Raw genomic sequence first — 26,439 nt, 5'->3', positions numbered from 1 at the left:
CTACAGGAAATATGATTAGTTATGTAACCAATCTCCTGGTCCTTCATAATATGGTTGCTGCTCTTAGCAATAAAGCAGAACCATCCAAGGTTAGAATCACATACTGTTTGTGTGCACTTTTAAGTGTGTAACAGCTGTACTGACCTCTACTGTGGCAGTCACAGAGTTAGGCTAGATGTTTCTGTCAAGGTTGGTCAACATATCCCACAGCTGACCAGAAGCATTACATCAGCACCATCAGTATTATAAATGGTAGCAAAAATGGTAGGTCAACTGTTCAGAATTTAAGGTACAGAAATGTAATGTGTGTAATGTTTCTAGCCTTTAATGAGAGGGACATGATGCTATTGCTGTTATGCTTAGCCTCCTTAAAAGTTTATATTCAATAAATAATGATCATGTGGACTTACTTGGAATACTTGGGGGCTTAAATAATACATTTGCACAGATTATGCCAGAGCCAGACTTTTTTTGAAATGCAAGCTGCATCGATTATTGCATTGCTCATAGAAAGTAAAAATTGTGACAAGAAAAAGCTTTTTCTCTAATAAAGCAAATAGAGAAGGTAATTCATTGTTGATTTTCTTTAATTATCAAACACAAAGTAGGAAGTGATTTTAGACTCGAGTTGCAAACTCAAATGATTTAATAGTCGAAATGCATCGATAATCGTTTTCAAATTGATAATCAATCAATCGATAATTGCATTTCAACATAAAATGGATGTGTAAAAAAAACGATTAGCCTATCGATTATCAATTCTAAACCGATAAAACGATTATCAATCCATTTCGACTTTTAAAACATTCGAGTTTGCTACTCAGAGTCTTTGTTACACTTCCTACTTTGTGTTTGATAATTAAAGAAAATCAACAGATGAATAACCTTCTCTATTTTTTATTAGAGAAAAAGCTTTTCCTTGTCACAATTTTGACTTTCTATGAACAATCCAATAATCGATGCAGCTTGCATTTCAACATAAAATGGATGTGTAAAAAAAAAAAAAAAAAAGGATTAAATTACGAAATTGATTATAAACTTTTCTGATTCGAGAGAGAATCGTTTTAGAGAGAATCGAGAAAAATCGAATAATCGATTTTTTTCCCCCCCACCCCTAGTATACAGTGCATGACAAACAACTGTGGGACAGTAAGTGACCTCTATAATTTCAGGCCCAAAAATAACCTTGTGCCACCTGTATGGTGATCCCTACTTTAAATCTGTGTCCACAGATTTGTTTGTGTCGCTGCAGACTGAAATTTGAAGCTTAATCCTTTGTGGGTCATTGCAACATCTTCGCATAAGACATGCAACATCGACAATCCAATGTCATGCTGACAGTATTTCAAGTGAAGATGTTCAAGCAACCAGCTTTAAATGGAGCAACCCACCTAGTAAGACCTAACTCATGTAGGCAAATTCATGTAGGATTGAGTGGCTATTTTTCAATTGTTTCATCTGCTTATTTGGACGTAGATCACAAAATGTAGAGAAATGACAGAGCATTCAATTTAACTGCCCCGGTAACACAGCTAACACAGCCCATGGACAAGGATCTTAAGAATTAACACCCCTATAATTCAGGGATATTCAGGGTTTCACCAACACATTAAATTAAACATCACAAACGACATTTGATTTCATATGGTCCATCTACATGATGGTGCCCCACGCATGGAGTAGAGTTCAGATTTCAGATTATTGGTCAGATTTCACACCAAAAAACCTCCAAAACTTCTGCAGAAATTCTTACTAAATACCAAGACAATATGCACTGCACAAGGTTGCACTTAGATCAGCACGTTTACTTACAGAATGACCTTACATAACCTAAAAAACGTATTCTGCATTTTTATTCTATCATTTCCTTGGATTTTTCCCCCCAATTTAACATCCTCAAATTCATTTTGGTCAAGAATGTTCATGTGAGAAACTGATAATTCTATTGTATTCTTCGATTCTATTCTATTCTCACCTGTTGTCCAGGCCACTCACTATGTAGTGCTTTGGGTTGGAATCTCCGCAAAAATACAAAGACTTCAAAGCAAGACAGATCAAAATATATTTCCAAAACACATAAAAGCATGCTGGTCACTGCAAATCAGTCTTGGTTGTTACCTAGCTAACTTGCTAGATTTAGAACAAAATGAAAACACGCCAGCCCTGCTCCCAGTCTCCCACTGCACAAGGCTTGTGTCACCAACACAACATTTAATTTGCCATACGAAGTGTTACCATGGTAATCACTCAACAAACCAACCAAATATAAACATGTGTAAAAATGTCACACTGGACAAGGAGAAGTATAAAAAAATGAAAGATTAAAAATGGATGTGGAGATGGCACAAATATCACTCATTCTAAGCTCCTGCCTTACAAACTGACTATTTAAGGTTGCGGAAGAAAGAGACAGAAAGGTGGATGAGACTACATCAATGTGTAGAGTGAGAAAGGTGGGTGAGACTACATCAATGCTGCGGCTGGATGGACACAGAGGCGTTGGAAGATAAACAAATCTTTGAGGAAAAGGGAGAAGGGATGATAGAGGCCAAGTTGTCCCTCAAGAGGAGAACTCACCATGTGACCATACTAAATTCCATGACATGTTTAAACCAAAGCAAACACATACAGGGGACACTCACTCATTCCCCCACTCTCCCTCCAGAGGAAATGCTCCTGGAGCCAAGGAAAATCTTGAGAGAAAGGTCTAGGCGCTCCAGTATCACTCACCACACATCAGTTAACATCAGTTTAGGTCTTAATGGCACCTACACCTACTGTATACTGTTGCAGATAAACCATTATCAACCTGGAACCAGTCAAAACATCTTTTATTACTAAGTGCTGGGTGTAGGCTAGCAAATTCCAAACTTCCATGTTTGGGGATGCCACTTAGCCTCGTCAACGCACATTCATGCTAATTCAGCTAAATGGTATGCCATTATCTACCTTTATGGGCTTTCAACGGGTCTTCTAGCATCGTCCCTGATCAATGACCTGCTCTTCTTACAGGCCCCGTCACTAGGGGATTCTCTATGCAAGCCTTTGCTGCTTAGGGGCAGGATAATAGAGCTGAGTGTTCAGATGCCAATTCAAACAAGAGTTCCTTTGTCAGGGTTGGCCAGAAACTCTGCCCAGAATCAATGGCAATTACTGATAACGGACGAGGTGGTCAGCAGAATCATCGTTGTATAGTAAATACCCCTCTGGTATCTTTGCTGCCAGAGAGAAGTTGAGCAGAACAAAGACAAGGCTCGGCCACTGATGTACCTAGACTAGGGGTGTAAAAAATAAGCGATACGTATCGATATCCGTTTTTAGCGTGTAAGATACGACTACATCGATGCGTCCGTATCAGTTTTAAAATGTCATCAACCGGTCTTTGCCCGATTTAAAAGTTATGAATCGGTTCACAAGCGTTTGTCCCTCCGTTTTTTTTTTTTTCAAACACAAAACACTCGCTGGCCTGTTGCATTTTTATCTCAGTCAGAACAATGACAGCTTGTCATTGGCCAAAGCCCGCATAGCATAAACCAATCAGGCTGTATTCTCACTATTAACGCCTGAGAGAACCTGGAGAGAATGACAGATTACAACTCTCAACAATGCTATGCTAGCTACACTATTCATTTTCAATGGCCGATGGTATGCTAGCTACTTCAGCCAAGGAAGGTACATCGTTGTTGATTGCGTGTTTCTACAGACATCCTCGGATTTAAATAATTATAAAATAATAAATAGAAGAATATTTGTATCATTAACAATTATGTTTAACATTTATAGTCATGATTCCGAGACCAAGCCATCATGATGTCCTAACATTTAATATAAGCACTGTATGAACAGTGCAAATGGCAGTGCAGACATCCCAAGTATCCCGGAAGTTCCGGGAGTCTCCCACATATTGATAACGCGTCCCTGTTGCCTGCAAATTACTTAAAATCTCTCGGAAACAAGAGCGAGCGAGCAAGACCACGCACACGAGACAGACGTGCTCCAAACGGCATTAGCATCTGTGTAGCGCGCGCACGACAGAGAGGGAGAGGGTGTGCGTGTGACTAGGCAGTGTGCGTGTGTGCCTCAGAAGCATCCTGATTGGCCTGTTTCGGTAAGTCAACCAATCAATTTTCAGTGAGGGCGGGCTTTTATCTCCTCTCCCGAACCAAATTAATCAGTTCAGTGTATCTAGGAACAGGGGCACCATGGCACAGGGAGAGTGCCCCCTAAAAAGAAAATATAAGACAATTTACAACCGAATACAAAGGTGTACCCCTGTCTTATAAAAGTAAATCACAATGACCGTCTTGCACGCTGAACTATCTGTGATTTCAGCATTGCCCATGGTGGGTTAAATTACTGTAATAGACATGTTGAAGTTTCATTTCATGTGCATATTATTCATGCCAGCTATTTGCCAGGGCTACATGAAAACAACAAGCTCCTTAGACTTGTTTAAAGTTACAATGGAATACAAATAAAAGCAGTTTACATAAATAGGAAAGTATTAGCAGTAGGGATGCACCGATACCACTTTTTTACAAACCGATACGAGTACGAGTATTTTTATTTGTGTACTTGCCGATACCGAGTACCGATACCGATACTTCCAAGATTTGGTTTCCATGAAAGATTTTATTTTATCCTCTGCAGGTTATGTCAAGCCTATAGTACAACATGAACAGAAGGCTATCCCAAGCCAAAAATAAACAGAGCTTTCTGGTTTAAACAAAAAAAAAAAAAAAAAAAAGAGTCAATATCATCACATTAGACAAAATTTAAATATAGACAGATGGCAATTTAATTTGCTGCATAGTTAACAACACAGTCTGCTTAACAAAAAGTGAACAGAACTATCCTGGATGATAAGAACATGAGAACAGTTCAGTTACAAAAGGATCAACAACTCTCTTCCTCCCCTTCTCTCTCTCTCTCTCTCTGTCTGTGTGCGTGCGCGTTTTTTTCTTTTGAAAGACGTCAGTAAAGATTGGTTGCTTGGTCTCTTAAGCCACTGGCATGAGTGAACTTTGTGTGCTTAGCACTATGGTGCGTCTTCAGATGTTTAATCAAATTGCTTGTGTCAAACGAAGTACTTTCCTTTCCGCCCCTCGACACTGTAACAGTGCAGATCTTACACTGTGCCTTACTCCTGTCATCATTTATCTTAAAATGAGTCCAAATCGCCGTTAAGGCAGCACAACGGTATAGCGATTTCTTACTAGAGTTTAATGTTGACAATGAACTGGGCTACGTTCTTGCAGCCAAATTGACACTTGCCTGAAGTTTGACTATGTTAGGGAAGTTGTTTACAACCTAGCCAACATAGCTATCACAATAACATTGCAAAGAAGTTAACGCAAAAGCACTTAATATTAGCATCAGGCGGAAAAACGAAAAAAAAAAAACGTAATACTAGCATCAATGTCCAAGAGTGTTAAAACAACCTTGCTAACATCGCTAACGGGATGTCTTGCTAGCGGCTACTTGCTAGCGGGTGTTTATGACAAACTCAAGCCAACAAGATTCCTGAAACACAAGACGAGACAGACGTCCTCTTTTACCCTCACATGTCCTCCTTTCGAGACCTAAATGCGTCCGGGTAAAAGAGGAGAAAACAAATACATTCCCGTCCCCGTCAATCAACCGTAGCAAATGGCAATAATATGTTATAGGCGCAGCGTCGCTAAAGACAGTAGGCTAGCCCCTACACTTTGCCTATGTAACAGCAGTTCTAAGTTAACTGCAAAACATAAAATGGCCGAAGATAGCACTTACCTTTACTGGAGGTCGTACGTGTTAAGTTTAAAATCTCTAGCGAAACCGTTAGCTTACGCAAGCCACCTCCACACATCGTATCCAAGCTGTTATTGAATTAATTTAAACTGCAAGTTCAACCTCAACTTATCTGTCTGCAATATCGCTCTCGGCCTCTATGCAACTCGCCGCTCTCACACCTGGCAGGCATAGACAGTAGAGGAGAAGAAAACACACGCGTTAAGACGCAACACTGGGTATCGGTTTTTGGTATCGGTAATTTAAAACGAGTACGAGTACGAGTATTTTAACGCAGTATCGACCCGATACCCGATACTGGTATCGGTATCGGCGCATCCCTAATTAGCAGCATATAATAAATAGTAAAAGTAATCTACATATTTAAACATAATTAACAAAGAATTGCATAGGACTATAGCCTATAGAATGATATTATGCTTTTAGGGACCACACAAGAAATATGTAGGCCTAGGGGGGGAATACCTCCCTGAAATGAATTTTTTGCAGGTTGGGATGTCTAACTTAGTGTTTTCAATAATTGAACGGCATCGCATCGAATCGCATCGCATCGAATCGTACTGAATCGTTTTTTATCAACATGCATTTTCTTGTATCGTATCGTGCCAATGTATGGAGATACGAATCGAATCATTTTTTGTCATGAGAGATTTACACCCCTAACCTCGACAGTAGTTTAAAGACAATTCAACAAATCTATCTGATTTATATCTTGAGAATGGAAAGTAACATCAACAGATCTGCCTTAGTGGCAAGCCCAGCCCGTTCCTTTACAGGTTTTTTACAACTTACAACTTATTTAAAAGTTTTGAATGCTCTTAAAACTGGATCTGATTATTATGACCAGTACATTATATAGGACACAATTTGGACTCACATTGGTCTCTGAATGATGGCCCATCATCTCACAGAGATCATCAAAACTTGTACTACAGAAGAAGATCTGGTCAACAATGAATTGATTTCTGATTGGACAAGAGGCTTTCCATTAGTGAGGATATCTTGGAAAACCCCACTCAGACTTTTCACTGCTAGCAATCACTCCGCATTTTGATGTACTCTTGAATGCCATGACATCGATATTATAAAAAGAGAGAAAGCTGAATGGGAGGCAATGATTCTATTAACGTTACATTTGACTTTTTTTTTACGCCACATTTGACTGTTTTCGAGTGAGGGAAGGAAGCAAAGGAATAAGCATAATGTATAAATTCACATGTAAAGTAAAGATATGTACAAATGAACATGCACAAATTGCCTGTTCAACTTGGCTGCAGAGTGACACTTGGCAATGCTTAATGCTGAGAACTCTGGTTGGAACCTTTTGGTAGCAGAGCTGTGGCCAAACGGCCAACGGCCAAATCACAGCCATGGGGATATCCTTTACCAACCCCCCTCTCACTCGTGTCATATTGCTTAAAAAACAACACATGAATGCGCTCATGGAACAATAGTTGCTTCTGTGCAGCAAGGTTTATTAGAGTACAAACAGAGGAGAGGCAGGTTCCTGCACACACACTGCAGGGAGATCACTGGCTGGCTGGATGCCTCACACACACCCCACTCCAGGAGCTGCTATTATGAGCTCTTGATCTCACTCACACACACACACACACACACACACACCACATTATAAACGGCCCTATTATAAGTCTCTACTTGCATAACTCAAATCTATTAAAACAAAACCCACAGCAACAGTACTGAAACTTCAAGGTAGACAGCCTATCTGAACACACAGACAGAGTCACACGTGAGGATGAGGGCCATTTCCAATACTGACCACCCTGCCTCCATTAATGTGTTGTGTGCAAATGTGTCAGAGCCGTTCTCAGCGATGTGGATCACTGCCTCAGCGCAGTCCCACCCCTCAACTACTGACTAATTTGTCCGGGATCTTCACCCATAATATTTGGGTGCACAGTCAGTTCATTTTTTGAACCCGTTTACTGCCAGAGGCGCATACCCACAATGTTCTAGAATGCCAAGGGCAGGAATGTGCGCCAAAAGCCATTGGAGCGGTAACATTAAGCCATTTAAAACATCGATAATGATATTCTCAACATATCATGAACGGTTTCAATTTACAAATTAGGTCATTCCACAGTTTTACTGATGCTAAACATCAGAGCTAGTTGGCTAACAAACGGAGCATTTGTCAACATATAGTCATCACGGAGGATAGTTTTACTTTCAACTGGAGCAGTCAAAATGAAGGAATTTTTAGGGTACTTGGAGGAGTTAGTGAGTGAGCTAGGGGCGAAGGGAGAGGCGGACAGAGACTGCTGTGGAGGTGTGGGAGACACTCCGCTGGAGTGTCTGAATGTGACGGGCAAGACAATGGCCACCAGAGGAGGTTCTTCCATTGAGGAAACGGAGGAAGAACCTCCCCAAACTTTTTGAGAATGTATTTTTGAAATTGAACTGACTAAACTCCTTTAAAAATGCAGTTTGATATCAGTATTTAATACTATGCATATTATAATTTGTTTCCCTGAGTTAAAATAACATTAGCACCCCCTATCGAAACAAGAAATTACTGCACGGAGGACGTCCTCCCTTTGGCTCCCATTGAAATCAATGGAATCTGTCTCTGATACTGGCGGCTCTTGGGGCTCATTGACTTACATTGCCCAGGGGAGGAAAGACCTCCTTAGCGTCTGAGTCTGCGCCAACAACGCTTAACCAATAAACAACGGATTTGGCGTTGGAGGGAGGGGATTTGACATTAATACCGAAAGAATGATGCATTTTAAATGGCATCACTTTTGGTCTTGTGTCTTAATTTTTTTTAAACAGTTTCAGCTGAAAATAAAATTAGTCAAATAATAACCTTAATAGCTTTAGTAATTAAGGGGGGAAATAGGCCAAATGGTAGGCCCACCATTTAGAATTTAGTTTTTCAAATCAAGAGTAGGCCTGATTTGACTGATTGGCTTTGCATCCTTTCATCTGGCCTTGTCTAGTCCAAAGACATGCTGCCCACCAGCTTTTTAAGTACAATGGTGCCACACTGGTGGCTTTGTATCAATTGTATCCCTGCCTGCTATTTTGTAGTACTGTAGGCCACAAAAACACCCTGAAACAACTTGTATCTCACATACTTATGCCACCAACAGAATAAGCAGGCCAATGGCAACCAGGCGCACAGTTCTTCCTCCCTCACTTTAAAAACCACCAGCCGCCACTGATGGCCACTGAGGGGAAGAGGAGTGCTTGGACCTCTACAGCTTTCTTATGACCTGATAGTGCCAAGGCTATTTGCGTCTCCATTGGCACTTCCGGGGCTCGATAGTGCCTTCTTTGTGCTTACGGCCAGGGGCTTTTGGCCTGCCATTTACCCTTGGGCCAAGCAGAACTAACTGTTGCTTGAGAAAGGTTAGCAGAGTCAGGTAAGAGAGGTTCAGTGCAGATATCCTTAACACCCAATAACTTTGTTTCCTTATGACTGCATTGATGGGCATAATTTCAAGTTCTCTGTTGATAGCGACATTGCCAGTCTGCTCAGTTAAGTTTTCAGTGAATAATGACAAGTTCGTCCAATTCAGTGGCAAAGTAGTTGACCATAGCTACTATGTGCCTTATACAGGGCTCTCAAGTTTTGAAGACAGGCAAGAGTGACATATTCCCCCGACCACGCCACGGCCCGCCGTATTCCACCCGCTCCGCCCCTGCTGTATGCTAGGGGTGTGCCAAATAATCGTCATGACGATGCATCGCGATTCTAATTTTCACGATCTACTGCATCGATTGTTGACGCCAAGTATCGATTATTAATTTAAATTTTTTTATTTTTTTTTTTTTTTTTTTTTTTAAATTGCATGAATGGTTGGCGAACATCAAGCATTTCTGGCCGCGCGATACTGCGACAAGTCATTCATAAACAAAACATGCAGTGTATCCAGTAATAATAATATTTGTGTTAAGTAACCTCCAAAAGTCGTTTAAATAAATACAGCTATGTATGAACTGAGTTGCTTTGAGTTATCAATTGAACACACTATCCAGATCATACACAGCCAGTCAGCCACTGGTAATGGCTTCATTTTTTTCTAACAGTGTTCAGTGAAAATTCGCAATGCATCGCAATGCATCGCAATGCATCGCAATAATTCAAGTATCGCGATGCATCGTGATAGAATCGCATCGTGGCATGTGAATCGTGATACGAATCGAATCGTGACTTCTTTGGCAATACCCACCCCTACTGTATGCCCACAGACACCCCCCCCCCCCCCCCCCCCCATATTATTATTAGTGTTTTGTTGTTGTTAATAATAATTGCTCTCTTGCAGAAAAGATTTGACACATGGCACTGACAATTCGACCAATTACAAAGTATGTATTCGATTTGAGAGAGAGAAAGAGAATTATGACATCCCACACACCTTGATGGGCACAGGAGTTCTCTTGGCGGCAGATAGAGCACCACTATTATGAGCTGGAGGTTCCTACAGTAATAAATGGCCATTTGGGGTCCATTCACTTCACTATCAAAAGAGGTCTTGTAGGTGGCTGCTCCTGGACTTTTCTCCCTTTTGTTCTAGCCATCTCCTTCACTGTTTCTTCCACCATCTCATCCACCATCTCCTCCTCCACCACCTGCAGTCTCTTTCTCCTCCACCTGCACTGTCTCTTTCTCCCCCACCTGCACTGTCTCTTCCTCTTCCACCATCTCCTACCCTAATGTGTATGCTCATTTGTTTTTTACCTGACATCTTTGAAAGACAGATGCAATGATTAATGCAACCATGGCCAGGATATTTATGCTAGTATGACTAATGAGCTTGCAATTCACAACTCCACCAGGTGTTAAGAAACCTTGGAATCTGAATAGACTGTTCAAGCAACGAATTTACAAAAAATAATGACAATAACATCATTGAATATTAAGGGCTGCCTAATATTCGTTCGAATTATAGGCTATATATATTCAAAGCTAGTCTATATATATAGTCAAAGCTATAGTAAAAAGGCAGGCTGTAGCCTAAAACTGTGTTGGCTACAAACACTCATTAAAAACTGTTGCTAATTATCTGGGAAATATTCTCTAACTGCAGTCAAGTCATTCCAGGATGCTTTATTTCCATTGGTTGCTGGATTAAATCTTACCCAGATACAAAAGATACATATTTTTTCTGATTGGCTATTCCGACCTCACAGCAGAACTCGAGGGGGTTTGGGGAGACGTGCTTGATTCCTCCATGGTGAGGGCAGCGCGGCCAGGTCATGTTTGAGCGCTGCGGCACATTAAACAGCCTAGAGTTGTTTTTTTCAGCGTGAGAAATAAGATGTGTGGTTGGAGTGCGTGACTAAAGACCGAAATGAGTGACTGTCACGCTCAATGAGCTGAATGCTTAAATCATCATTGTGAGGCATTGTGTGCGTACATAATGAAAGTAAGGGTTTCATGAAGTTACGACTGTGATAGGTAGTGTATTATGAGTGCACGTTGCTATTAGTAGCAGTTAGCAAGCTAAGCGGAGATTTAGTTATGTTCTGATGTTGATTCGCTGTAATAAAGATGGGTTCGTCCTGCTGGATGAGCTATGAATGAGATTCATGTTGCCTAGTGTAATGTCCACTATTCTATGTATCGAGTAATATTAGTGTAATAATTGTTATCGTTTAGCAATAACTCATGTTAAAGTAATTCAGTGCAGTGCTAATTAGTCCCTATTCTCATTGCAGACACACATATACGATCACATGCATCGTCATGTAATGGAAATTGATGAATGCACATTAAAGGGAGATAAAGAATACTGCTTTGGTAATCGTGGGTCTTTTAGATTTCATACCCAATCTAACAATTTTTTTTTGTCACGCTATTGCACGGGCAAACAATGGAGACCACGCTTATATCCATCTTTCTCCAGCAACCATATAACAAGCGCTACCGATCCAGTCGTCTGCATGCAGATCTCACGTGAAGTCGTTGTTTTTACGAGAGAATGCGCTCATCCTTGTACAGGCTGAAGAGGTGCTGTACAAAAACGTAATTATAGTCTGCCTAAAGATAAATGTATTTGTGTTTTTTTTTTTCTTCCCCAAGCTCATAAAATAATTTGGGTCGCACATAAATTGACAGGGTCGGTCGGAGACCGGAACCAAAACTAATTTTTTTTTAGGCCTAATAGACATGTTGAAGTTTCATTTCATGTGCATATTATTCATGCCAGCTAGTTGCCAGGGCTACATGAAAACAACAAGCTCCCTAGACTTGGTTAAAGCAGTTTACATAAATAGGAAAGTATTAGCAGTATAATAATCTACATATTTAGCCATAATTAACAAAGAATTGCATAGGACTATAGCCTATAGAATGATATTTTTGCTTTTAGAGAACACATCAGAAATATGTAGGCCTAGGGGGGGAATACCTCCCTGAAATAATTTTTTTGCAGGTTGGGATGTCTGACTTAGTGTTTTCAATAAATGAACGGCATTGAATCAAATCGCATCGCATCGAATCGCATCGTATCGTACTGAATCGTTTTTTATCAACATGCATCTTTTCTTGTATCGTATCGTGCCCATATATCGAGATACGAATCGAATCGTTTTTGTCATGAGAGATTTACACCCCTATTAATTACCATCAAATTTAGATTGGGTACAATAAAGCTAATTTATTTCAAGGAACGATTATATGTTAGTCCAGGCAATGCTGTTCCGGCCATTTTCTTAATGTCTTAATGTTTTGAATTTCTATTTTCTCTTATCAATTCTCTTGATCAGTGAATTGTTAATGACGTCAAACATACAGTAGGGGTGCACGATTCAGAAAATGTCACGATTCGATACCGATTTTTAGGCTCACGATTCGATTCAAAATCGATTTTCGATTCAAAAACGATTCTCGATTTAAAAAAATTGATTCACAGTATGTAAATGTTAGTGCTGTCAAACGATTAAAATATTTAATCGCGATTAATCGCATTTGTGTCATAGTTAACTCAAAATGTATCACGATTAATTGCAAATTAATTAATCGCAAATTTAATTTTAATGCTCTTATCATGCAGAAGTGGATTGGCTTGCTTTCTGCAATGTTTTATTTTATTGAAAAACACCATTGCCAAACAGGGACAAGTGCACATTTCAGACTCAGCAGTGCAGTTAAACCATGGCTTAATATTTTCTTTTTTTCAAGTTTGCTGTGAACATAGAAGTCAGGACTCTTATTTCAAAAACAATGAACCGTAACAGTTAGGTTACCAATAAAAGGTAAGCCTACTACTTCTGTGCTTTCAGCCAGCTGCCTGTTGACATTTTCAGACAACAGTGAAGCTCGCTTCTTTTGCACAACACAACTTTTAAAGGTAAACTTTCTATTCAGAAGCTTTTTATCAACCATTTCGCCGTATCGCGCTCACCATCACTCAAACCGTACCGTTAGCCTACTACACAGTTTGCAAAGCCAAAAAGAACGTTAATCTTAAAAAAATATTCATATTTATATGAATCGATTTTTGGAAATCTATGAATCGATTTTGAATCGGAAGCACTTGATTCGCGATACGTATGTGAATCGATTTTTTTGCACACCCCTAACATACAGTGGCATAAAAGCGGAGGAATTTCTATTACACAACTACCAGGGTACTACCCAGTACAACTTATATTAGCAAAAAAGTCAGCTTGCCCTGTGTTACAAACATGAAAAAGCTATACGCTGTGATTATAACAGTGTGCACAATGACTTATGCATCTAATCTTATTCAACATATTTAAACAAACTCGGCTTGTCTCGGCTCAAATGAAAAAGGTTTAAGCCAGAAACCTTTCACCATTACCGGTCCTACCTAAATCCGACACACACAACTGATCTACAGGTGAGCAAACCCATGACAATGCAAATGGCATCTTTAGAACTAAACTGACTGGACATTTAAGAATATTTTATTATACAGGTTGAAAATGTAAACTAAATGTGCCAGCTGCAAAGCCTGAACTAGGACCAGCTGTTGTGACAGTCAGGTGACAGTCCACAGGAAGCATTCAAGAGATAACCCCTGCTGAAGCTAATAAGTAACGAGTGTGTATGTTTCAGTGGACGAGTCATCAGCGACTTAAAAGACAGAGGATGTGGTTCACAGTAAGACAAATGTTCCTGTGCCAAGTGTTCTACAAGGAGTGAGTCATCCTAATGCTGCTATACAGAACACTGCCAAGAGAGCTGAGCAGGAAACAGGCACACATAATGAGCCCTGCATTAAAAGAACTTGATGTCACTAAACACACACACACACACACACACACACACACACACACACACACACACACACAACACTAGATGTCTTGCAATTCAGTAGATTAGATATTTTGTTGTGATAATGAAACGAGACACAAATATTTGACCAGAGATTTTCACAACAGAACAGATATTTCAACAAAAACCAGACCATGCTAGACCAGTCAAGTAAGCTTCAGCTTGCAGGCCTGAGATGAGATGCTGGATAAAATCACAAATGCCTCACTAATACTTAACAAATTACACATAGAGCTCAAAAAAAGTTAAAAAGGGAACATCCATCAATAGGTGTATATGGACCAAAAAAAGAAATTGGTTTACTAACATAAGACCAGAGAGGTACTGGAAATCAAATATTTTATCCTTCTTTGATTTGAGGCCTCATGTTTTTCATGTGGCTCCCACAAACAAGTGCCACTTAAAAGTGATCAAACAATGGAATTTCCCTACATTTGAAAGCCCCATGGCAACAAATTGGCCTTCAGTATGACAACAATCTGAAGTTTATCATAATTATGACGGTCAAAAACCAGTCCCAGTCACATGTAACCTCAGTCACAAAAACTGCCTTCCATCATGTTTTTTTTTGTGCACTCTACAATTCTTTTACAAGAGGTTATGAGTAACATCCATGGCAAATAAAACCCCAGGTCAGGTCAAGGGCCAAGTATAGTTAGCAGTAAAACGTGATGCTTAATAATAAATACCATGGCAGCTACACAGTAATACTGGTCACCAAACCCTCAAACGTATGTCATGATGGATTTGCCAAAAAGTAGTACACACTCAAACATGTGGAAAGCTATCTAGGATTTTAGCCTCTTTATCAACAAGAGGCAGCAAATCATCTGGGGAAGCATTGGCACATCAGGTTTTCATCAGGCAGGAACATCTGTATTCACACACAAATGGGTTTACCCCAGCTTGTGCCTCCCATCAGTCCCACTGCCTTACAGTCAAAACTGTTCTTTGTGCGTGGGAAACACTTCATAAGGACATCCAGCTTAGACTAGCCTCACAAGCCTGAGGCTAACACAGCAGGGATGAACAAGCCAACCACAACATGTCTCGGACATGAGTCTTATCCTAATAAGAATGCTAAATATAGACCTCACCTACCTGGCCTAAGCTTGCTCTGACAATGTCAAATCCTTCAACAACCTTCACTCTATCCATTTGGAAACTGGAAGCTTTAGAAACAGTATCACTGTTCTTATGTGGTGAGACCTAAAACTTTGAGCCCACATGCTTTATGAAGAATAAGTCAAATTTCCACAGTCAATAGGCCTAAAATAAATCCTCATTGCAAACATTATAATCTTTGACAAGTTTTTTTTTTTTTTTTAATGGCTCTGACTTAAAACCGATATATATAGATCAAACTTTTGGGCTAACATGCTTTTTTTCTACCTGCCTAGGTTCATTTCCACAATGGTAAAACACTGTCTGACTGTCACATTAAAGGCAATCCTCTGGCCGTGTTCACAGTGACATTGTAAATTTGTGTTTTGTTTTTTAAATATCTCTCCAAATATGAAAATAGTATTCCATATCCTATTTCTATCGACATCTAATCAGAATTGAACCAAATTGGATGAATCAAAACCTTGTGAATCATAAATCAAATCAAAACTGGGCACATGTGCCAGACCCCAGCATGTCCACTTTTATCATTCCCCTATGACTATGCAGTAACACCTCCCTCTGCTCCAGACAACAAATTGTTTACCTACACTCAGTTCTGTTAATCCTTTAATAACATGACTCTTAACTTCCTCACAATATCTACCCTTATCTACCCTTCACTTTCACTCTCCCCTGTGCCAGTTCTCCTGCCAAACACTCCAAAACCCCTTCAGAAAACATGCCCTTCTCCAGCCCCAGTAGTCTCACAGACACGTCAGTCTATTAGAAAATGTCAGGTGGGTTGCTGTGTCTGGTACAACGCTAATCTCCACGTCATCTTTCAAGATTTTCCAGTGTGCTCAAATGTGTGTGTTGCGCACCGGAGGCAAATAGGATTTGAGAAGCTCTGACCCTTACATCACAGCCATCTCCTAGTGGCAGTACACTGCCATCAGATAAGATTAGTGGTTAATTCTATCTGGGGCCACCATGAACAAGACTGTTGTGTTTAGAGTAGTGAAAAATCCTTCCAAGAATGGGTTTAAAAACAAACACAAGCCTGACCTAAAAAAAGTAAACAAACAAATACTCTCTTAATAGTTTCAATGTTTGTTCCCTTCCAACTTTTTATCTTACTGACTAATGGCAGTGTCTTAGATATGTGAAGAAGCTTTCAGCTCATAATAATATAATAAATAAAGTTAAAAAAATTGGAAGATCGAATTGACATCTTATTTAATTCAACAATATTTTACTGAAGAAAACTTTGTAGGCCTATATACGATGCGAATTACGAGCCACTATTTCGACATGCCGTGTATCAAAAAAACAAACAATGCACAACTAAAAATGAGACAAGAAGAAGCGGGGTAATTAGACTGTTAACAGGATCAGTGCCAACAAATATTAGTTTTGTTTTCGAAAACACATTTTTAGGACTGACCAATCACAAGTTCATAAATGCTGCTGTATCCTTACTGCTTCCAACACACAGTTGAACTCCATTGTATGAGTTACTGATGTTGTGCTTTGAACTGTGGGCTTTTGGCAATCAAATCAAAACATTTTCATAGCATGTACACATCCTGACAAACACAAGCCAATGAGTGAATTTCTGTTGGTTCCTTCTGCTCAAATTCAACAACAATTGCTCAATTTCATGTGCTGACTTACTCATCCCAAACAGTCTTTGCACTACTCTTCCATTCTCTGAGTACGTTCATGCAAACAGCAACTCCACTCAATCCCTTTTTTTGCCATTGCACATCTACTGTTGCGTGTGTGCACCTTGCACTTTCTAATTAGGAGTCTAAGTGTCAGAAAGAGTGCAAGGTTTAAGGAGCAGCATGATGAATGCCAACTGCTGTAGTAAGACAAGCCATTGACAGCTGATGAATTACTTTAGACAGCTGATCGCTTGAGTTACAGCCCATAGAGAAAACTTGTCATGTTGCCATAGGCTTGTCAGAGACAGGTCTAGGAAAGTATGTGGCATTCATACCACAGACACTAGGCACATGTAAAATGTTTAAAGTTGTTAAAAGAGCAGCTGGTGATGAGTTATAGTTACCTGGCTGAACAGAACTTATCGAGAATCCAACATCATCAAGCTGTCTTGAATGACACAAACAGACAATGACAGCTGAATGACACAGACTACAATGCAAATGCTTTAGGTAGCTTTTGGACCGGTATGAAGCAGTCATGCTTAGTGGCCTAGGAATATTAAGAACCAAACACTGCGGAAGCATCTGCAAAATCGGCATCCTTAGATTCCTTAGATTAGTGCTAAAATTGTGCTGCCCGCTTAGTCAAGGACATGACCTGGTAAATTACCAAACGTGGAGTCAAATATGACAACATGTTCAGAGAAACAAGCACTGGAATTCAAACTTGGCAGAGGAGGATGATTGTCTTGAGGAAGCCATAAACAGCTTCTGCCTTTTAAATGGCTTCAGAAACACCATGCACATTTTGCTTAATACTGTATTTCTCAAACTCAAAAATGAACTCAACTAAAACGGGAGAAGAGCACAAAGAGCCAAGTGGAGGTATAAAGTCAAGAAAACTTGGTAGACTATGCACCATGCATCCAAGGAGGCACAGAAAATACAAGCAGAAAAGTGAGGGCAATGCCAGTTGCTAGCTTGAAATAATCTGCTTAATTTCAGAACCAATTTCAATGGTTGTTCAATACTTACAAACAGCAAAGTATCCAGCAGCCAGTGTTTTTCACCGCTCCAATCACACTTCAAAGTGGGGGTTTGGTCAGAGGCTGACCACACTGATGCATCCCACAACCACACAGTCAGGCTAACAGAGACTGTTGCTTCAAGCCCAGAGGATCAGGGGATTAAGAGAAGCAGTGTGGGAAGGTTTGCTTGAGTGCCGTCCCTATCACTACATTTAGCCTAATACCTCCCAAGTCAGACACAGTGTTGTTGTAATAGCTGGTAGCACTGCACGACGCACGGAGAGCGAACTTGTAGATATAGTAGAATGAGCAACATGATGCATAAGCCAGCCAGTAAAACATGAGAGAGGGGTCAAACAGAGACCATAGGACAGGAAGAGAAGGTAGAAAGGAATGGTATCCCCAGCGTGTGCATGAATGAATGGCTAAGTCATAGACAAGGTGAGATGGTTGTCCCTGTTAAGCCTGTTTACAAGAATGACTATTTTAACTGAGTATTGTTTACAAGCAAACAGAGAGAGGGAAGTAGCTTAGCTTTATGCCTTGCAGTGACTTCAGCTCAGCAACCTCAGTGTCATGAAGTATTTCATGGGTAAATTTAGTCTTTAGGTTGAAGAAATCTACAGTTTTCATGTTAAAGCTGGGTGGATTAGCTCCTTATATTCCTTGAAGAATACCTTACTCCATGAGGGAGTTGTAAAAGAATGTAACTGTGTGTTAATCTCTGTGTGTCTGTCTGGCTGTCAGTCTAGGGCGTATCTCCCTGACGGTAGTTACGTTAGTTATGAGATTTCGCATGTAGCTTACCAATGTCATGAACCTGGGCATCCTTGATTTTGAAGATTTCTGAATTCATAGTTTGCGAGATCCCTATTGAGGCCCTATGGGTAGTGTAGTAATTCAGAGAAAGAGGGGCGGACCCGCGCGACGTGAATGATGTCATAGTCATAGAACAGTCGTGTGGTTAGCCTAGCGTCCACTGACCATGCGTTCATGCATCTACTGGCGCAATGAGAGAGGTTTTCCGATGTATTAGTGTCCGATGTATCTGTTGTAATTCGTGTGTACTTTGTTTTCTCATTATTGCAATATTATAAACTAGGGGTGTAAAAAAGAATCGTTTTGCATCGATGCATCGATACAACAGCCGACGATACGATGCATCGACACGTCCGCAAGAGTGTCGTTTTAAAAAAATATATATATATTTTTTTTTTTTACTTTTTGTTGCTAGTGCACTTTAATGAGTATTTTGATTTTATAGTGAATGAAGTAGGCCAACAGGGGTATTTTTTGTTACCATTTGCTGCTACTAGTGCACATTTGCAATCATTGCACTGATTTTGTGGAGCATTGTCATTTTAAATTGAATTAACTACAGGCCTATTTTTTGTTACCGTTTGCTGCTAGTGCACTTTTGCACTGATTTTGTTGAGTATTGTTATTCTATAGTGAATGTGGTATAGGCCTATTTTTGTTACTTAACACTTTGTACTTTGTACAGTTCTTTTTGATGCAAGGCCTTTCAGAATCTATAACAGGGGCATTATTATTTTTCAGTGAATGAGGTTGTCATAGGCCTAGGTGGAGTACAACTTTTCTACTTCTGTTATTGGCTGTTGTTCCTCAAATAAAATGCATAACGATATAACAGCTTTCATTGATTTATTTCAAATCTGAAACATTGTCTTGCCTGTAAGGTAAAAAAAAGAACAAATTAATCGAATCGAATCGTATCGTGGTGTATTCATGAGTATCGAAACTAATCGAATCGTTGGGTCAGGAAATCGATACTGAATCGAATCACCATGATGGGTGTGATTTACACCCCTATTATAAACCTCAGTCTGCATTTACCCTGGCTGGGAGAGGCTGTTCATTAAACCTGTCAGAGTGTATGAATAAACGGCTGGGTGCCAATCAAAATCACAACGCAAGAGTGGAGTACTACACCGCTACAAATGGTAGCTTATATTGATAAGCCTCGGGGGCTTTCAGATTGTCCATTGCTTTCCCATCTGTTGCTATGGAGTCCACGAAATACGCCACGTCGTCATGTTATCCTCCCAGTTCTGCACTGAATTCGGGTGGGGGATAGTAACGCCATCTCCAGTCAGAGTATTTAAACTGTGTTCCCATTGTAAGGACATTATTAGCTTACGAGCTGTCTGAGAGTGGGCTGTCAAAGCTAGCATCATCGAAGTCATACAGTACAGTACATACATTCAATAAAATTAACCTACATTTCAGTCCAACTGCATGACCATTCTTACCCTACACTTACCCTTACAATAAAGAAGTGATCCTCTTTCAACCATAACCAGTTTATAGTTTAGACAGCAACTTTGACATCTATATTCAACTGCATCCACTACATAATCTCAAACTTTATTTGTTGGTATATCTCCAAAAAGGCTATACAACATTAAAACATTTCTTAATGAAAAGGAAACATGCATCACAATAATAGTTCAGTGTTACCTGTACCTATGTGGAGTGCAAATATGTCTTGCTATTACACTACCCAACAGCTACACCTACGTCTGCTAACACTACAGAATGCATAATTCCTACGGGCACTGCACTAGTCAATTATAATATAACAAACACAGAAATAATTGCTAGATACTAAATAATCAAATTACTTCTGGGTAATCTTTTTGTCAGCTTTATATGTGACTCAGTCCAATTTTTTAGACCAGAACAGACCTTTAATAAAATGGGGAGAACATAGTTGAAATCGATCCTAGTTAAATCAGAAATGAAAGGTGTCAATGATTTACATCCCCCTCAGAACATTAAGAAGTTCACAGACTTTATAGCACCTCTGTAGATGTCTATTTGCAGATATGTAACTTGCATATTTAACTCATAAAGTAAAAGGCTGATGTCTCATTGAGGGTGAAAACAGAATGGTCACAGGCAATTAAGAATGTAAGCCACATCACATAAAAGGATTACCCAAACGTCATGAAATCTAAGAGTAAAGCAAACAGCCTGTACAAGTGGATGTTTAGAGGGCACTTTAAAATGTCTCACAAAATCCAGTTACGCAACAACTAATTCAACTGTTTTGAACAGAAAAAGCACTATAGTTTATTCCTTAGAGAGAGCACATGGCAAATACTGTCCATAACACGCATCAATGTTGCCATCATTTTAGAATGTGATCTAGTCTGACATATTTGGTTTAAAGGAGTTGCTTGCTAATGCGACTGGTCGGTTCTTACCAAACCTTTGACTACTTAACTTCCGCTTCCACTTAGTGCCTTTTACCACACATTTAACCATCTCACTGAAGCATTCATTTTTTGGGAAACAGTGCACGTGTCTCTAATTTCCGCTGTTAGAGCAGTTTTTGCTCTCAAACCAGGGGCCATTTTGTTGTAACAATCTTACTCAAAGATACTTACTGGATAGCACACATAATACTGCACTGCTCATATATGTGCACTGTCCAGCAAGAATACAGGACAGTGAACAACTTTTTGTGCAACGTTCATAGATGACGTCTGGAACGGCCACTTTACCAATTTGTCTTGATGTTCAAGTACTAGACAGAACCATCTCAATGGTCTAAATCTATCCATCAATCAATCAATCAAACTTAATTTGTACGGCGCATTTCATACAGGAGGTAACACAATGCGCCTCACAGAAGGAAAAATGTGCCTCACAGAAGGAAAAACACTTGTAAAGAGACACAGATCTACAAGAAAGGTGTATCTGACAAACTAAACAAACAACCTTGCTTATACTCATTCACACTACACAGAGATTTCCATTAGCACAAAGGGAATGGTGTCCCATTACCCATCAAGTGCATACTGCTCCTCTTCATATGGCACTACTTCCAAATTCTCCTTTGAGCTTAGCCAAAGATTTATATAGGGCAGGCTATACCCTACAGTGTCACTTGATTAAGCTGAAAAATATGGTGAAAAAACACATCAACTACCATTTGCTTGTTCATTTGTGTCAAATTTTTTTCTTCAAAACAGTACACTGCTCCTAAAACACAGCATGAAATATTTAACGGTGTATTTCAGCTGAATATACTTTCCCGCATTGACTGGCCATAATACTAACAATTGAATGCACACAACATAACAGGAGTGTAAATAAATGTTTCCTTCTTTTTTTCTCATATCTACCGGCCATTTGTCACCAGCCACTATTTTGTAATCTCACTTTTGTTTGCCTTGCTTTAAAAAAAAAAAAAAAAAAATCACCTTTTAACTTTTGGTTCTTTAACACGAGTTGTCTCTACTTGTATAGGCCTAGTGACATCAGCTGTGGCGGGTAGGTTGATCAAATTCACCCGCCACTTCACAAATTCACCCCAGTTGGCAGATAGCGGATGCTTTTTTCCAAACATGCACACAATTATCCAAATGTTTAAAGCTTTACAATCAAACAGAGCTCAGTGAGTGTCAGCTATTAATTCAAACGTAGACATCACACCAATATAATTTAATTTTGCATGTGTGGACTAGGTTTAGCAGGCAGGAAAATTAAGTGTGCGCTTTATCTGCATTCACACCAAATCCTTAGAGCAGGGTGGTGCAGAGGTGTTGCCATGTATATTTGTGCTTTAGAACGTAACTCTAAAGAAGCAAGTTGTATTTCTCTGATTCACTGCTTTGTTCTTGCTACTTCCCCTCACACTCTTCATTCTTTAATTCCCTCCACCACTGCTGCCCTATCTTTCGCTTATGGATCCAAGGAGGAGGGGCCAATTCTGAATGGTGTGTTTACAAACACCAATACAAATCCCGCTCATTCTGCCTTTAAGAAACCTAACGCGACAACTTCTACATCTTGTGACAGGCTAGTTCTCAGCATAGACATATACTGTTCACGTAAGGGCAGGCAGTTAAATTTGAGCACAACGATACAAACGAACGGCTCTCAAGTATGACTCGGTTCCATTCGCTCGTACCTAAGAGCCATTGGAAAGAGTCGGATCGTTTGCGAACTTAACATCACTACAACAAGCTTACGTAATGACCTCTATGGTCGTATGCTTGCACTTGGACGAGGAGTGTGAGGTTTGCGTACAGTTGAGTGTATTCAAAAACATGCACAACGTCAATTTACTTGTGTTTGAAAATGGCAATACCAAATATACACTGTAGCTAATTGGTAACAATGAAATAATGTTAGGACCTATATATACGATTTTGATCACGGTCTATGAGAACGCCTTAGATTGGATGCGACATCAAACATGTTGTTCACGCCAGAACAACACTTATGTGATCACACAACAGATCACACCAGAAGGCGCAGTACGGGGTAACATTGGTCACATAAGTTTGTAAATAACTAGCTATACTTATAAAACGAAGGCTCAATCACAAACGATGATGATGACCAGGTGTCTTGATGTCAAATGGGGTAACGCTACGGCTATCCCATACACTTGAACAGCACACAAATCAATTACATAAACACGACTTCCTTACCTAAGGGCCAAATATGAACAGCACTATACAAAAAAGGGGACCATTAACCAGTCAATACCACTCTTAAGATAGTAAGTTGACAGTTACATGCAACGCTTGTCATGACCTAGCTGCCCTGTACGCTAGCGGTCTTCACTAGCTCATTTTAGCTACATTTTAGCCCGCTACCGTCAAGGTGGCGAAGTAAACGTGCCTGATGGAACGTACAATATATCCTTTTGAGGACAATCATGTGACATCGAGTAAGGATTTACATTAAGAATGAATTTCAAAATTAGACTCGTTAAATTAAGAGCACAGCTCTTAAAGAAGTAGCCTTACAAAAACAACTGCCAATAGCTAGCCACCACAATCCAAGCCAAACAGCTAATGTTAATTAGCTAACATTGTGATTGTATACTTACCGCGTTTGTAATCCTTTAACTCTGACTTTGTTCTGATGATTAATTTGCAAGGTTGTCCGGTTAGACACCGAACCGGTGGCTGATGAAATCTTCCCACTGTCTCACACAAATCAAATACGGAAAAACAACCTTGCTTGCGACGGAGCCAGATGTAGTTGTCTGGCTAATGACGGTCGCTAATATGACTTCACAAGCTAGCCGGAAGCCAGAAAGACTACGAAAAATGTATAACGTTGGCTATATATTTATATATATATATAACATTCACTAGGTGCTATTTGCTTGATGATTGGCGGCTACAGTTAACGCGCTAAACAATGCTTAAACTGTTGAATAGAGACTAAATTACTGACTTGTAACGTTAAAAGTATTTCAGACATTGTCAAATGTCAACCACGGCCAGGCAGCTCGCTATGCTTCGGTGAGCCACTCGATAGCCTGGACAAGGCTAACTCTAACTCAGCCAGCTAGCGAACTCAAGACTCAAGTCCTTGGGACGTAAGCTAACGTTATACTATCTAGGGTTGGCTGGCGTACACGTCAAAAAGATCGACGGGTGTGCCAACGTTAAAGGCAAATGACGAACATAAAATTATACGGCGTCTTCATGTATGCACTACAGTTATTTCTGAAGTTTTACGACCATAATTCAAAGTAACCTTAGCTAGATTACACAACCATACACGCGTAACCTCGGCTAACTAGCTAACGCTCTGGCTCAATGACGTTAGCGATCCTAGGTAGTTATCCAGTATTGTCTGATATTTGGATAGCACGCAATTACAATTGCAAACATCGACAATTTCCCAACTTCAAATATAACGTTAATGTATGATGGGTTATCGATTAAACATTACATTGTGAATGCAAAGTTTTGACGGCTACAGCGATTTCTGCTTGCGAGATAAGGCAGTTTCAGAACAGGGTGATGGACGTTAAGTTAGTTAAGTTAATTAACTAGCTAGTTAATATTAACTGTTGATAATACCTTAAATATAACGCAGGTTAATTTCAGCCAAATAGATGGTAATCAACTAACGTTAACTTTTGATGAGATAGCCTAGCTTGCTTGTTAGCGTTACCTACTGACGTCGTTACTGTAACGCCCGTCTAAACAGCACTGCCTGTAGCCACTTTGTGGCGCCACACCGTAAAAAAAAAAAAAAAAAAAAACAGCACTATCTACCAGGGCCCTCTGCCTCCCTCTAGTCTAGGCTTTCACTTGAAAATGAGAGTAGCTGCAAGAGGGATCCCAGGGTCCCCGGTTCCACCGGTTTCTATTCGTTTGGCTAAGGCTAAGTTGTAACAATCATTGACAAAGTGAAGCCTCTGCATAACCCCGGTGGAGAATGGTTGAGAGGAGGGAAAGACCAACCCGTGTATAACATATACGCTTAAGGTTATTTAAACCATGATGTCGTGGCCGTTATAAGAGAAGATTCAAGGACATCTCTTTGTAGTCTCTTTTCCGTTTTAGGCAGACTGGGCACTTTTGCAGCCCATTGCTGCCTCTCGCTGTCGGTTGATGGAACTAGTAGCCTAATTATAAATAATACTCAGATATAGCTAAAATGTCCCATGTTCCCCAACTGTGAGTGTTTTTTCCCCCCCAGCAGGACAATGCTCCATGCCACACAGTCAGGTCAGTGAAGGTGTGGATTAATGACCCTGTCATGGCCAGAGATGGGCAGTATTTCTAAGTTTGTATTCGAATAATACTATCAAGCTAGCTACTGATGTATGGAAGTTTATTAGACTCTTTATTCAAATGGCAATGCATTTGTCAAATGGCAATTCAATGCGCAAAGTGACAATGCAATCCGCAATTCAAATGGCAAACCAGTTGTCAAATGGCAATTCAATGTGCAAATGACAATGCAATCCGCAATTCAGTTTGTATTATTTTGAATAACAATTTGAATGAACGCTTATTGCATTGCATTTCATATTGACACGGTTTTTTCGACTCTTTATTCAAATGGCAATGCATCTTTTCAATTGGCAATTCAATGCGCAAAGTGACAATGCAATCCGCAATTCAAATGGCAAACCAGTTGTCAAATGGCAATTCAATGTGCAAATGACAATGCAATCCGCAATTCAGTTTGTATTATTTTGAATAACAATTTGAATGAGCGCTTATTGCATTGCATTTCATATTGACACGGTCTTTTCGACTCTTTATTCAAATGGGAAAGTGGCAATGCAATCCGCAACATATCAATATCCACGTGATGTCAGTCACGTGATATGTTAGTGTGAACCTCAACATGGGGTCCATGTATTAAATGTCAGAAGAATCAGAATCAGCTTTTTTGGGCCAAGTAATCATCTTTTAATCAAAAATGAACATACAATGTTCTGTCACTGACAAGGAAGTAATTGAGGAGGACACAAGAGACCAGGCAATGGGTGGTTCATTTTTCAAACACAGAGCCGAGAGAATTGGGGCTTCGATCGCTAAACAGGACAGTTCTTCAAAACCTGCCCAGCCTTCACATTCCCTTATCAGAAATATGTGTAACCCAAAGCTTTTCAACTTCACCTCACCTGCCACTGAACATGGATGCACACATGAAAAACATGCAGTTAATGAATTCTTACATGCTACTCCGGATTTCGTTTGTAGTTGTGACTGCTGTGGTCAAGGTTGCGGGGAAGTTAAGTGTCACTGTGCTTACACGTATTCCTCAAAATATA

The 26,439-nt window shown here is 39.9% G+C and overlaps 1 protein-coding gene across 2 annotated transcripts in view; it reads right to left on the bottom strand.

Moving 5' to 3' along the window:
• ip6k1 (inositol hexakisphosphate kinase 1) overlaps positions 1-24,825 on the bottom strand; it is a 54,101-nt gene extending 29,276 nt beyond the window's left edge. For both annotated transcript variants that reach the window (XM_080846625.1, XM_080846626.1), the window contains exon 1: positions 23,740-24,825. The gene's annotated coding sequence lies outside the window, so the exon portion shown is untranslated. The remainder of the gene's footprint in view (positions 1-23,739) is intronic.
• Positions 24,826-26,439: the final 1,614 nt, after the last annotated feature.

The sequence above is a fragment of the Sprattus sprattus genome (assembly GCF_963457725.1).
Source record: "Sprattus sprattus genome assembly, chromosome: 10".
NCBI lineage: Eukaryota > Metazoa > Chordata > Actinopteri > Clupeiformes > Clupeidae > Sprattus > Sprattus sprattus.
This window is presented reverse-complemented; position numbering and strand designations above follow the sequence as displayed.